Source organism: Manis pentadactyla, chromosome 9 (genome assembly GCF_030020395.1).
Source record: "Manis pentadactyla isolate mManPen7 chromosome 9, mManPen7.hap1, whole genome shotgun sequence".
NCBI classification, from domain to species: domain Eukaryota; kingdom Metazoa; phylum Chordata; class Mammalia; order Pholidota; family Manidae; genus Manis; species Manis pentadactyla.
This window is the reverse complement of record NC_080027.1, coordinates 58,558,454-58,571,103: the sequence shown is the minus strand read 5'-3', so window position 1 is coordinate 58,571,103 and position 12,650 is coordinate 58,558,454. Positions and strand designations below refer to the sequence as shown.

The following is a 12,650-nucleotide window of genomic DNA, read 5'->3' as shown; positions in this document are numbered from 1 at the left end:
GTGGGAATGTAAATTGGTTCAACCATTGTGGAAAGCAATATGGAGGTTCCTCAAAAAGCTCAAAATAGAAATACCATTTGACCCAGGAATTCCACTTATAGGAATTTACCCTAAGAATGCAGCAGCCCAGTTTGAAAAAGACAGATGCACCCCTATGTTTATCGCAGCACTATTTACAATAGCCAAGAAATGGAAGCAACCTAAGTATCCATCAGTAGATGAATGGATAAAGAAGATGTGGAACATATACACAATGGAGTGTTATTCAGCCATAAGAAGAAAACAAATCCTACCATTTGCAACAACATGGATGGAGCTAGAGGGTTTTATGCTCAGTGAAATAAGCCAGGTGGAGAAAGACAAGTACCAAATGATTTCACTCATCTGTGGAGTATAAGAGCAAAGCAAAAACTGAAGGAACAAAACAGCAGCAGACTCACAGAACCCAAGAATGGAATAACAGTTACCAAAGGGAAAGGGACTGGGAAGGATGGGTGGGAAGGGAGGGATAAAGGTGGGGAAAAAGAACGGGGGCATTATGATTAGCATGTATAGTGGGGTGGGGCACGGGGAGGGCTGTGCCTCACAGAGAAGACAAGTAGTGATTTTACAGCATCTTGCTATGCTGATGGACAGTGACTGTAACAGGGTTTGTGGGGGGGACTTGGTGATGGGGGGAGTCTAGTAAACAATGTTCTTCATGTAATTTTAGATTAATGAAACAAAAAAATTAGAATAATAATAATACAATTAAAAAATAGAAACATGCAAATAAATAAATAAATAAATAAAAATTGTCATTACAGAACTTCTGGTGCTAAGCAAGACAGAGTAAGCCCAATACAGCCTAGCTCTCCCATTGATTATAACTAAAATCTCTGGACAGAATGAAAAAGCAACTAGCTGAGGACTGTGAAAAGTAAACAGCAGCAAATAGATTGAGAAGGGACATCAAACTCACAGAAGAACTGTTATGGTAGTGAACTGACTTGGTTTTTCTTTCCTTTTTTATCTCTTGGTTTTGATCTGAGGGTAGGCTGAGTCCCACAACTATGTTAATTTTCAAGAGGAACCTTTTAATTTTTCTGTTTTTATTCTTTTTTTTCCTCCCGGTCCTCAATGTCAGTCTTAGTCCTGAAGCCTCACAGTCACACAGGTGGCACCACTGGTGTAAGTACCTATAATTTGGGACAACCACCTCTCAGTTTACAGGAATTGGGGAGAAGAGTCTCAGTGGTCTTCAGAGTGTGAGAGGGTATACTATTATTTTTCTCTCTTCTTTCTCTTCAAGTTGCCCTGAAGTTAGCCCAGGTGCTCAGAATTATGTAAAAGTGTATGGGCTACAATTCTGAGGGAAATGTAGCTTTTTAGCCAGAGGGCTGGGAAAAAGGACCCTGGGAAGCCAGGGCATATCAGGGAAATTCCAAGGATGGGAAAATTGGGGAAGGAAATCCCTTAACTCTATCTATGAATTACCACTAGTCTCAAGACTCACCCCTGAGTTACCCATGGACAAAACAGACCCAAAAAAAGAATAGAAAAGGCTATACTATGAGAACTAAGTGAACACCTGAATGGTGCATACATTGAGGCAGACACAAACGGCACAACAAAAGCTTTGAAAACAACTAGCACTAGAACCAAAAAAGAAAGGGGGCATTACTATTAGAAGACATAATGTGGGGTGGGGGGCCATGGGGAGGGCTATACAACACAGAGAAGACAAGTAGTGATTCTATAGCATCTTACTATGCTGATGGACAGTGACTGTAATGGAGGGGACTTGGTGATGGGGGGAGTCTAGTAAACATAATGTTCTTCATATAATTGTAGGTTACTGATACCAAAATAAAAAATATATATATTCAAAAAATAATAATAAAGTAATGTTCTCCAGGGGATTTTAATAGGACCCAAAGTCTCATAATATTTAAAATGCCAGAATACAATAAAAAATACATGACTTAGGAAAAAGCAAAAAAAGAAAAGAGAAAATCTGTTCAATTCTCAAAGAAAAAGAAAATCAGCAGATGCCAAACCCAAGATGTTCCAGGTGTTGGAATTATAAAGATTTTTAAGTGACTATTATAACTATGCTCATGAAAGGAAGGTAAACACACTTGAAATGAATAGAAATATAGATGTTCTCACCAAAAATGTAAAGACTTCAATAGAGAAAGGATAGGCATTTTCAGCAAGTAGTTCTAGAACAGTTGGATATCCATACACACAAAAAAGTGAACCTCAATATACACCTCACACTTTATACCAAAATAAACTGAACATGGATAATAAGTCTAAATATTAAATGTAAACCTTTCAAACATTTAAAAGAAAAAGTAGGTGAAAATCTTTTTACTTTGAGCTGGGCCATAAATTCTCAGACACAACCCCAAAAGTATGACCCATGAAAAATAAAATGATCAAACTGGACTCCATCCAAATGAAAAATGTCCACTCATAAAAAGACTTTAAAATGTTTAAAGAGTGAAAAGTTAAAAATATTTGCAAATCACTTATCTGACAAAGCACTTATGTCCAGATATACAAAGTACCCTCAAAACTCAACAAAAAAGAAAACAGACCAATTTTTCAAATGGGCAAAAGATTTGAATGGTCAGTTTACTAACCTGTCATTAATTGCACATGAAAAGATTCTCAGCATCATTATTCATCAAAGAAATGCAAATTTAAACTGCATTAAAATACACTATTAGAATGACTAAAAATTTTAAAACAAAACATTGACCAAATGATGGTAAGGATGCAGAGCAACTGGAACTCTCATTCACTACTGATGGGAATGCAAAATGGTAGCAACATTGGAAAAATTTGATGGTTTCTTATAAAATTAAAGATGGATTTGCCTTATGACCCACAAATTACATTCTGGGGTATTTAATTAAAAAATGAAGAGTTATGTTCACACAAAAACCTGTATATTAATGTTCATAGCATATTTATTCCTGTTCATTCCAAACTGGAAACAACTCAAATATTCTTGGCATTTATCCTACTTGGTGCTCTCTGAGCTTCCTAGATCTGTAGTTTTGTGTCTGACATTAGTTTTGGGAAATTCTCAGTCATTATTTCTTCTGCCCCTTTCTTTTCTTTCTGCTGTTTCCATTATGCATATGATACAGCTTTTGTAGTTATCCCAAAGTTTTTGGATACTCTATTCCACTTTTTTCAGTTTTTTCTCTTTGCTTTTTAGTTTTGGGGATTTCTATTGATACATCCTCATGCTCACTGATTATTCCCTCAGTTGTGCCTACTTCATTAGAAGTCATTCTTCATTTACATTATAGTATATTTCACTTCTAGCATTTCCTTTTTTATTTTTTCTTATAATTTCCATCTCTCTGCTTATATTACCTATCTGTCCTTACATATTGTCTACTTTTTCCATTAGCTCTCTTAGCATATTAGTCATAGTTGTTTCCTTAGCTGATAATTCCAACATCCTTTCCATCCTTTCCAAGTCTGGCTCTGTCTCTTCAAATTCTGCCTATTAATACGCCTTATAATTTCTTGCTGAAAGCTGGACATGATGTACTGAGTAAAAGAAACCCAGCACTAGTTCTCATGGAGGTTTCTACTTGTGGGTTTCTGTTCCTATAAATTGTGATTCTCTGTATCCACCTGTCTCTCCAATTTTAAGGGCAGCAGATCTCAATTCTTTGACAGGTCTAAGAAAGTTTTTAATTTTCAGTTTGTTTGGCTTTTTACTTGCTATTAGAATGGAGTGATGACTTCAAAGTTCCTTACATACCAGACTAGAACCAGAAGTCCTTCAAATATTCTTGAGCTGGTTAATAGATGGAGACTGTGGTAGATTTATATAATGGAATACTACCCAGCAATAAAAAAGAACAAACCATGGATGAGTCAAAACATGGATGAATCTCAAATACATTATACTAAGTGAAAGCAACTTGACTCAAAAAGCTGGATACTGTTTGTTCCACTTATATGGCATTCTGGAAAAGACAAAACTATAGGGATAGAGAACAGATCGGTGGCTGCCAGTGGTTAGGGGTGGGGGTAGATCTGACTGCAAAGGGGAAGTACAAGATAATTTGGGTGGAATTTTTCTGTATCTTGATTGTGGTGGTTGTTATGTGAGTCTGTGCATTTGTCAGAATTCATAAAACTATGTAAGAAGTACATAAATTTTAAAGAAATTTTTAAAAACTGCCATTACAACACCCCATCTGGGTTGTTTCAAAATTCTGCTTGGAAGTTTCCTGTGCTGGGGAATTTACTTTTTTCAGAGACCACTGATCCTATTATTACAGGGCTTGACGATCACTCTGCTGTGAATGGGTTACCAAGATTTTAAACATGTCAGTCCCAAGGTAAGCAGGAGTCATTATTTCCACCGTGGGCTATAACAATTCTTTCATTTACTATAACTGCCATAGAGTGAAAAGGGATGCACTATGGAATTAGACAGCTCTGTGATATATATTGAAACAGTATCAGCCAGAATGTGTACCTTTATTGGCCTAGTTTTTCCCTTTCTTGGAACAAATTTATTTCCTCCTTATATATATATATATATAACAGTTCATCAGATATTTGAAGATTTGCTAGTTGTTTTCATATTCCCACCATCTCAAATTTTTCTCTGAGTAAAAGTGTCTGGTTCCTTGGACTGTTCCTCACATGGCATGTTTTTAAAATTTTTTATCACTCCCCAGACCATGATCTTTATTTTCAATATTTCTTCCCAATTTCCAGAATACAACATGATATTTAATTATCAGCTAGTAGGATCTACAGGAAGACATTTTTATTGAATTTGGTCCCATGATTTCTGCCTTCACACATCCAGCAGAGAATGCATAATGCAATCTTTCTTTGCAGACTGAAAATATTCTGGGGTCTCATGATCATCAAGTTTTGTGATCTAACTGTGCTGGCTCTATAGCCTCTGAGAATTCTTGGAGCACTTTCAAATTCTAGCATTTGGTGACATCTCACTAGACTTGTCAAACAAGACAACAATAACCATAACACAACCACCAGAACCATATCTCAGCATCTATAAAAGGATCCACATCTATAAAAAGATCCATAGTTGTCACACCATGTATTTGGCCCCCCTCTAGCACTATGTCATTCTGTAAGTAGAGCTCCTTATTGCCCGGACAAATTTTGTCAAATACTCATGAGGCAAAGTCCTCTCATTTCCCAAGAAACAGAAGATCTTTCTTAGGTTCCAGCTAATCTTCTCTGGAAATTATTTCTCACTCACAAAGCACATCTCCATCTACTTAGTCCACAATCCAGCAGTCAGACAGATAGTGCTATAACAGTATGTATACTCTGTGAGAAATAAATATTATCTCCTGTTGGTTTACAGAACACTGTTGAAACCCCTTGGTCTATGACTTCAGATGTAGCAAAAGTAGGTTTAGGAAACTAGGTTGAATTCTGCCAGCCCCAAGACATCCCTCAATGCATATTTGAAACATATATTGCAAGTTATAACTCAAATTACCCACAAATGATTTTCTAACTTCTATTTCTATTAATTCCTAAATCAAGGAAATACATATAAAACAAAGCCTATTTCTATAGGCTAGAAAGAAACTTCTAGTTAAGTGGGACTTCTGCTAAAGCAATTTAAAAGCAGAATTTTGCTTGAATGGGTATTTTTAAAATGAGAACAGCTCTGTGAGAGACACTGACAAGAGAATGCAAAGATAAACCACAGACTATGAGAAAATATTTGCAAGAGACATCTGATAAAGGATCAAAGAATCTTTGATCCAAATATATATACAAAGAATCTTTAAAACAGCAATAAGAATATGAGAGATACCTCAAGTAGGAATACAGTAGGTATATAGTTGGTATATAGTTGAAAATATACAGACAGCAAATAGCATATGAAATGATGTTCAACATCATATGTCATTAAGGAACTGCAAATTAAAACAATGAGATACTAATACACACTTTTTAGAATGGCTAAAATCCAGAACACTGACAACACCAGATGCTGTCAAGGAGGTGGAGCAACAGGAACTCTCATATGTTGCTGGTGGAAACACAAAATAGTACAGCCATTTTAAAAGACAGTTCGGTGATTTCTTACAAAACTAAACATACAATCCAGTAACTGCACTCCTTGGTGTCTACCCAAAGGAGTTGAAATCTATGTCCACACAAAAACCTGCATACAGATGTTTATAGAAGCTTTATGCATAACTGCCAAAGCTTGGAAGTGACGAATCTAACTATGTGACACCCTGGAAAAGGCAAAACTATTGAGACAATAGAAAGAGAAATGGTTTCCAGAAGTTAGAGGAGAAGAAGGGATAAATAGAGCTCAGAGGATTAGGGCATTGAAACTATTCTGTATGATACTATGATGGTGGAGTATGTCATTATATTTTTGTCAAAATCATAGAATGTAGAACAACAAGAGCAACCCTAATGTAAATCTGGAGTTTGGATGATACTGATGTGTCAGTGTAGGTTCATTTATTGCAACAAATGTACCACTCGAGCAAGATACTGATACTGGGGGAGGCTGAGCTTGTAGAGGCAGGGGACATATGAGAACTGTTTGTACCTTCTGCTCAGTTTTGCCATGAACCCAAAATTGCTCTAAAGATTAAAGCCTATTTTTTTTTAATGGGTAGAACAACATTTTGGAATATTGGGGAGCTTTCAGAGTTCTTGTTATAATGAAAGGAAATTGCCAAAGGATCTAGAAGAAGCCAGTAGTAACACAGGGGCACTTACCACCTTGAGGATTTCCAGTTCTCTTTATACCCATTTATATATAGAATGCCTTCCTAAGACCTGAGTTTAAAACTCAGCATCTGATTATCTTCTCCTTCATCTCCACATGATCTTCATATATGACCTGACCACTTTATTCTCTCCTCCACCTTTATGAACCCAAAAGATTAATTTTTCTAAGGTCTTTTTCTTAGCCTGATGCATGGCCCTTCAATGTCAAAGGGGGAGAGGCCAAATGTTTGGGCAGTAAGGAGTTGTTAGTTGTTTTTCCTTTTGTTTATTTTTTTTCCTCCTGTATCAGGAACTCTCACTTCATAAAATATTTTCTACTCTTTCTCATACACAAATTTTATGTAATGGGTTGTTTTTAAGACAATATAGAATGTCTTCTCTTGTTGATAAGAGACCATCACACTCAAAGGAAAATAAAGACTTAGTTTTCCTAACTAGAAATAAGAACCTTCAAATTTTGGAATTAGAAGATACCTTAAAAGTCATTTGGTCCAGCCTGAATACTTTATAAAGAAAAAAATTGGAAAGGGGAGTGGGTTTGTCAAAGGGCATGCAGCTACATTAATAGCAGAGGTAAGATTAGAAACCTGTACCTGTCCATTCGAGCCCAGTGTTATTTCCCCTTCAGGCACAACATGAACTTTTGAGGAAAGTCAATAAAAGTTTTCCAACTATTTGAAAAATGCATCCAATCCTTATTTTAAAATTTTAGATGGAGTAACTATATGCTTAAATAAGCGATTTCTTCTTGCTGAATTTGTGCTTTCTCATTTGCTGTTTATTTCAGATCTGGTAGGTATTTAGCCCTTTCAAGACCTCTCAGAGTCCCTTAGTTATATGAATAAATTCAACAAAAAATTTTCAAATACCTACTTAGTGCCAACACTGACACAAAGATGAATAAGATGCTCTCTGTTCCTCTAAGGAGTCTACCATCTAACAAGCCAACAGAACGTGAACAACCAGCCAAAGTTCCTTGTGGTGAGAAGTGTGAAGGGAGTGTTTTGGGGCCTGCTATAGAATGTGGCACGTCCTACCTGCAAAGAGTGGTGTGGAGGCCTGCACTGAAGAGGCAGCATCTGATATGCTTATGGAAAGATGAGGAAGATTCCACCAAAGGGTAAGGAGTTGGAGGACATTCCAGGCAGAGGATGGAGCATGAGCAAAGCAGAGAGGCATGAAAGGGCTGGCTATTTTTGGAGAACAGTGATTAGACTGGAGAGGCTGGAAGATAGGATAAAGGAGAATGGGGTGGAGGGAGAAAGAGGTGGAAAGTTAATTTGGAGAAAGAGGAAGAAACTTGAATGCCATGTCAAAAATTTTTAGCATAATCTCATAGTAATGGGCTGCTAACAGTGGTGTTCAAGCTGAAGGGTGTCATCATCAGATTTGCTTTTTTAAAGAGGACTCTAGTAGTAGTGAGAGAGAGAGGTGGGGGAAGCTCTGGGGAGGCTTCAGAAAAAAATCTAGGCAAGACACCTGTGCCGAGGCAATAAGAGGAGCAGGGACAAAAAGAAAGGCTGGATTCCAAAGCGTTGTTTAAATATCTTTTGTTGACACAGGTGAACAGTCATAGCCTCTACTCAACCCACAGAAATCTCTTCTCAGAAGACAATCCCACTCATCTGCTTCTGAACCTTTGTGAGTTGATTTTTGTTGGTTTGCTGGCCCTGCGATTCCCATATCAGGGGCTTGTACTGCCTTGGGCTTCTCCTTGAGGATTTGTACTGGCTGAATAGCAAATGTAGGAACAGTTTACTGAACCCAAGGGACCACTGATGCAAAACCCTGCTAATCTCTCAGTACAAGATGAAGTTGAGCTGGTACTTTGGTTGTGGAAGTGCTCAAACGTGCAGTGATTCTCAGACCTACAGTGTCCTCCCTCCCAACCACATAAGGCCGACCAGATCAGTTAAAATTACCCTCAGAGCAATGACTGGAGCAGAGAACCTGATTCAAGTTCTTTACTATTTATTAACTATGTAACTTAACCTCTTAAGACAGGTCCTCTATCTGTAAAAAGGGGATAAAATACCCATATCCTCCCACTGCTTGAGACAGAAACAAAGGGACAAAGACACAGGACAAAGCTCACCCCTGAGAAAGAGCATCAAAGTAATGGTAGTGCTTTTAAGCTGGTAAAGGCATTGTGAAATGAACACTGTTATCCCTATAATCAGCAAGTGATGAATGTCCATAAAAACAAGCAGACTGATAAAAAATCTGGGTGATGCAAGAAAATCAGCTATATATTTCACCAAATTTCACTTCAATCTCTCAGGAATAAAGAACTGTCTTGATTTACTTAGGTGTTGCTTTGCCCATTTCTCTGCCTTTCATGGCCAGGAGCAACTTTTGAATGGCATTTTAAAATTAATTATCTCTTTGAAGTAAGAGCCAATGACAAAGGCCAAACCACTGTGCACAGAAATAGCGAAAAGCCCCAGTTACTCCAAAAATGTAGCTGACATTGAATACATTATAGTCCAATTATGTTTCTTTTCAAAGTAGTGTGGATGAGCAGATGGAAGCTGGAATTTCTAGGCGTGTAGATTCTTCTACAGCATATCCCCTCTTGGTGTGGCATGGTTTAGAGCAGTGGTTTCCAAGGTAGAATACCCTAGGGAACATGTGGAATATACTGGAGTATAAGAATAAGAATTAGAACTTTTATCATATTTATCTTTCAGGGTGTGTAGTTTTGAGTATGTTTATATTTACATATATGTACATGTTATTAGAGTAATATCACTTATAATTTTAAGTAAATATGTATATATACACATACTCATATATACTTTTATGTGTGTGTGTGTGTATTACTCAAACATGTGTACTGAGGGGACCACGATCAAATTCGGGAACTACTGTTGTAGAAGGGTTTTGGAGTTCAGTCTGGGTTTGAATTTCCCTCTCACCTCAGTGATCTGTGTTTCCTAATGACTTACCAGTTTTTAGTTATTCTAGGGGAATGAAGGGTAGCAAGGGTAGTGGATTCTAATCGTGACATTCCCATTGAATCACTTCTGACTCAATTGTATGGCCTTAGAAGAGTTATTTAGCTTTTATGAGCCACATCTATTTCATTCCTCACACAGACTATGAGTCTAGTAATACCTTCTTTGCAAAGTTATTGACAGGACTACATAGAGTAATGTTTATTCTGATTAGGAGTATAAAGGTAGTGCTTTAAGGCATGTGTTTAAGATTGCCCTCATTGGCCCACCTCACTCCCTTGTCTGGTCTTCTTCGTGTCCTATGTTTCACAATGGCTTACTCACTTACAGTTATTCCAGGGGAACAGTGGGGTGGGAACTGTGGGTTCTAGTCTTAATATTGCCATTCATTTACTGCTGAGTAAATGCTCAGCTAGTATTGATTGAGCACCCTGGTATATGTCCAACACATGCTTGGTATTATCTATTCTTCTTAGAACCCAAAAGGGATTTGACTCATTTTTCAGATGCAAAAGCTCTAAAGCAGTGCTGTTCAATAGAACTTCTGTGATGAAGGAAACATGTTTTATCTGTGCTGTTCAAGGTGTAGGCATCAGCCACATGTAGGTATTGAACAGTTGGAATATGGCTACTATGACTGAAGAAATGAATTTTTATTTTATTTAAAATAATTTTAATTTAGATAGCCACATGTGACTATTGGCTACTGTGCTGGACAACTCTAGAGATCGCCCAACTAACATTCAAATTTAAGGCAAAATTAGGAGTGTTATGGGTTGAACTGCCTCCCCGCTAACCCCCAGTATCTCAGAATGTGACGGTATTTGAAGATAGGGCCTTTAAATGCAAAATGACGTCATGTGAGTGGACTCTAATCCAACATGAATGGTGTTCTTATGAGAGGAGATTAGGACACAGACCCTCACAGGGGAAGACCAAATGAAAACATGCGGAGAAGATGGCCACCTACAGACCAACAAAGAGGCCTCAGAAGAAACCAACCCTGCTGATACCTTCATCTTGGGCTTCTAGACTCCAGAATGGTGAAAATAAATTTCTGTTGTTTATGCCACCCAGTGTGTGGTATTTGTCATAGCAGCCCTAGCAAACGAACACAATGATCCTTTCAATTATGTGACGATGTTGTTCATTTACAACAGTCTATCAATGACTTCATCAAGAATGCATTTTATCACACACACACACAATTAAAAACTTAAGATACAAAAAATATACAAGAAACAGAAGTTGAATGAAGAAAGCAATAATATTTGTGATTAGGCTTAAATAACTACTGATGTATAACAAACAAGACTAATTTAAACCTGGAGCTAAAATCCCAGATGATCGACACATAGGAGGTGGTTGGCAGGTATGTGACTGCAAGATCAAGATGAAGGAAAACGGTAAGGTGGTGATGGTGAAAGTGTGCTAAGATTCTTATAAGTTTCTCATCTCATGGAAGAAATAGAAAATGGCTACCAATGAAATCTAGAGGCCAATAAAATATTTATTTATTGGGGCACTAGTTTTTTAATTAGATGAAGAGAATCATTTCTAAATCATAAGAGAAAGACATGACACAAAGAAAACTATTAAACTGCATAAAAGGCCAAAAAAGAAAAAAAGAAACATAAAATAAGATGAAGGAATAAGTCCGTATATATTCAAAGTCACCATAAATGTGAATGGGCTAAAATCTCCTTTTAAAAGATGACTCAAGTTAGGTAAACCCAAAATATTGTCAGTTATTAACTCTGAGAAGGAGGGTAGGATATGGGAAGTTACTTTTACATTTTACCCTAAACATATCCTTATTGTTCAGTCCTTCACATAACAATGCATTGCTGTGTTACTTGGGTAACCAGAGAACAAATTTTTTAAGGGTAAGAAACATTACAGTCAAACCCAGATTTTCTGCCTCCAGAAATAATTCTACTATACACATTGCATTTCCTGCTGAACAAGTCAAATCCCTTCTTTGGACCTTAATATCTGTATCCATAAAAATGAAAATGGTAGGCCACAGTAGTGGCTTTTAAATTGTCCCAAAGAAATATTTCAGAAGCCATTTTGAGGGTTCAGGAAAAGGCTATGTGAGGGAGACTACTAGACCACCTATTTATTTCAAACAGTGAAGCTCTCCTTTTATCTGCTTTATAGATTGATGTTCCTTTTAAGATTATCTATAAAAAAGTATTACCATTCTTAAAAAAAAATACACAAAAGTTTGAAAGCTGCTATCTTAGAAAACTTCTCAACTCCCTTCTAATTTAACATTCTAGAGTGCTCACCATTTCCCCATTTCTTTGATGAATACTTTTGCATGAAAACATAGACCAAGGATATCTCCTATGAGGTTGCACTGGGTCCCTATTGTGAAATTAGCACAACCTTCTTTACAATGAAATATTCCATCACTCAACCAATTGCTTTGTGGGCAGGTAACTAAAGGCTAATAAAGCTAATCTGAAGGGCTGGATTTCATACACCTCTCAGTAGGGTGTACCTACAACTAACCTCAACATACAGTCAACACTTGTGGAAAATGCCTTCACTTGATAGACGGGTGAGCCGAATTTCAACCTGGAACCTGCCAGTGACTCACTGTCTCGCTTTGAGCAAGTTAGATGCCTCAGTTTCCTCAGCCCCAACATGAGAATTCGTCTGTTAAGTCTCTGAACTTCTTGTCAGCTATCAAATTCTACAATTCTTATGTGTCCTTGATGCTTGATCAAAGCTAACGTATGAGCACAGCAAGCAAAGAGAAATTAGACCTCCAAAGAAAATGCGGGTTCACAGAGACTTATCAGGACTTGTCATAAATATGATGCACTGCCATGTTAAATTCTCAAGCAGAAAAAGAGGACAAAGTCATTCAAAACTTTTGAGACAAAACTATTCTTCATAGGATGGCGAGCC

General features: G+C 37.2%; 1 long non-coding RNA gene across 1 annotated transcript in view; it reads right to left on the bottom strand.

The window, feature by feature from the left end:
- Nucleotides 1-12,650, bottom strand: part of LOC130684892 (uncharacterized) — a 55,221-nt gene that overhangs the window by 29,884 nt on the left and 12,687 nt on the right. The window lies entirely within an intron of this gene.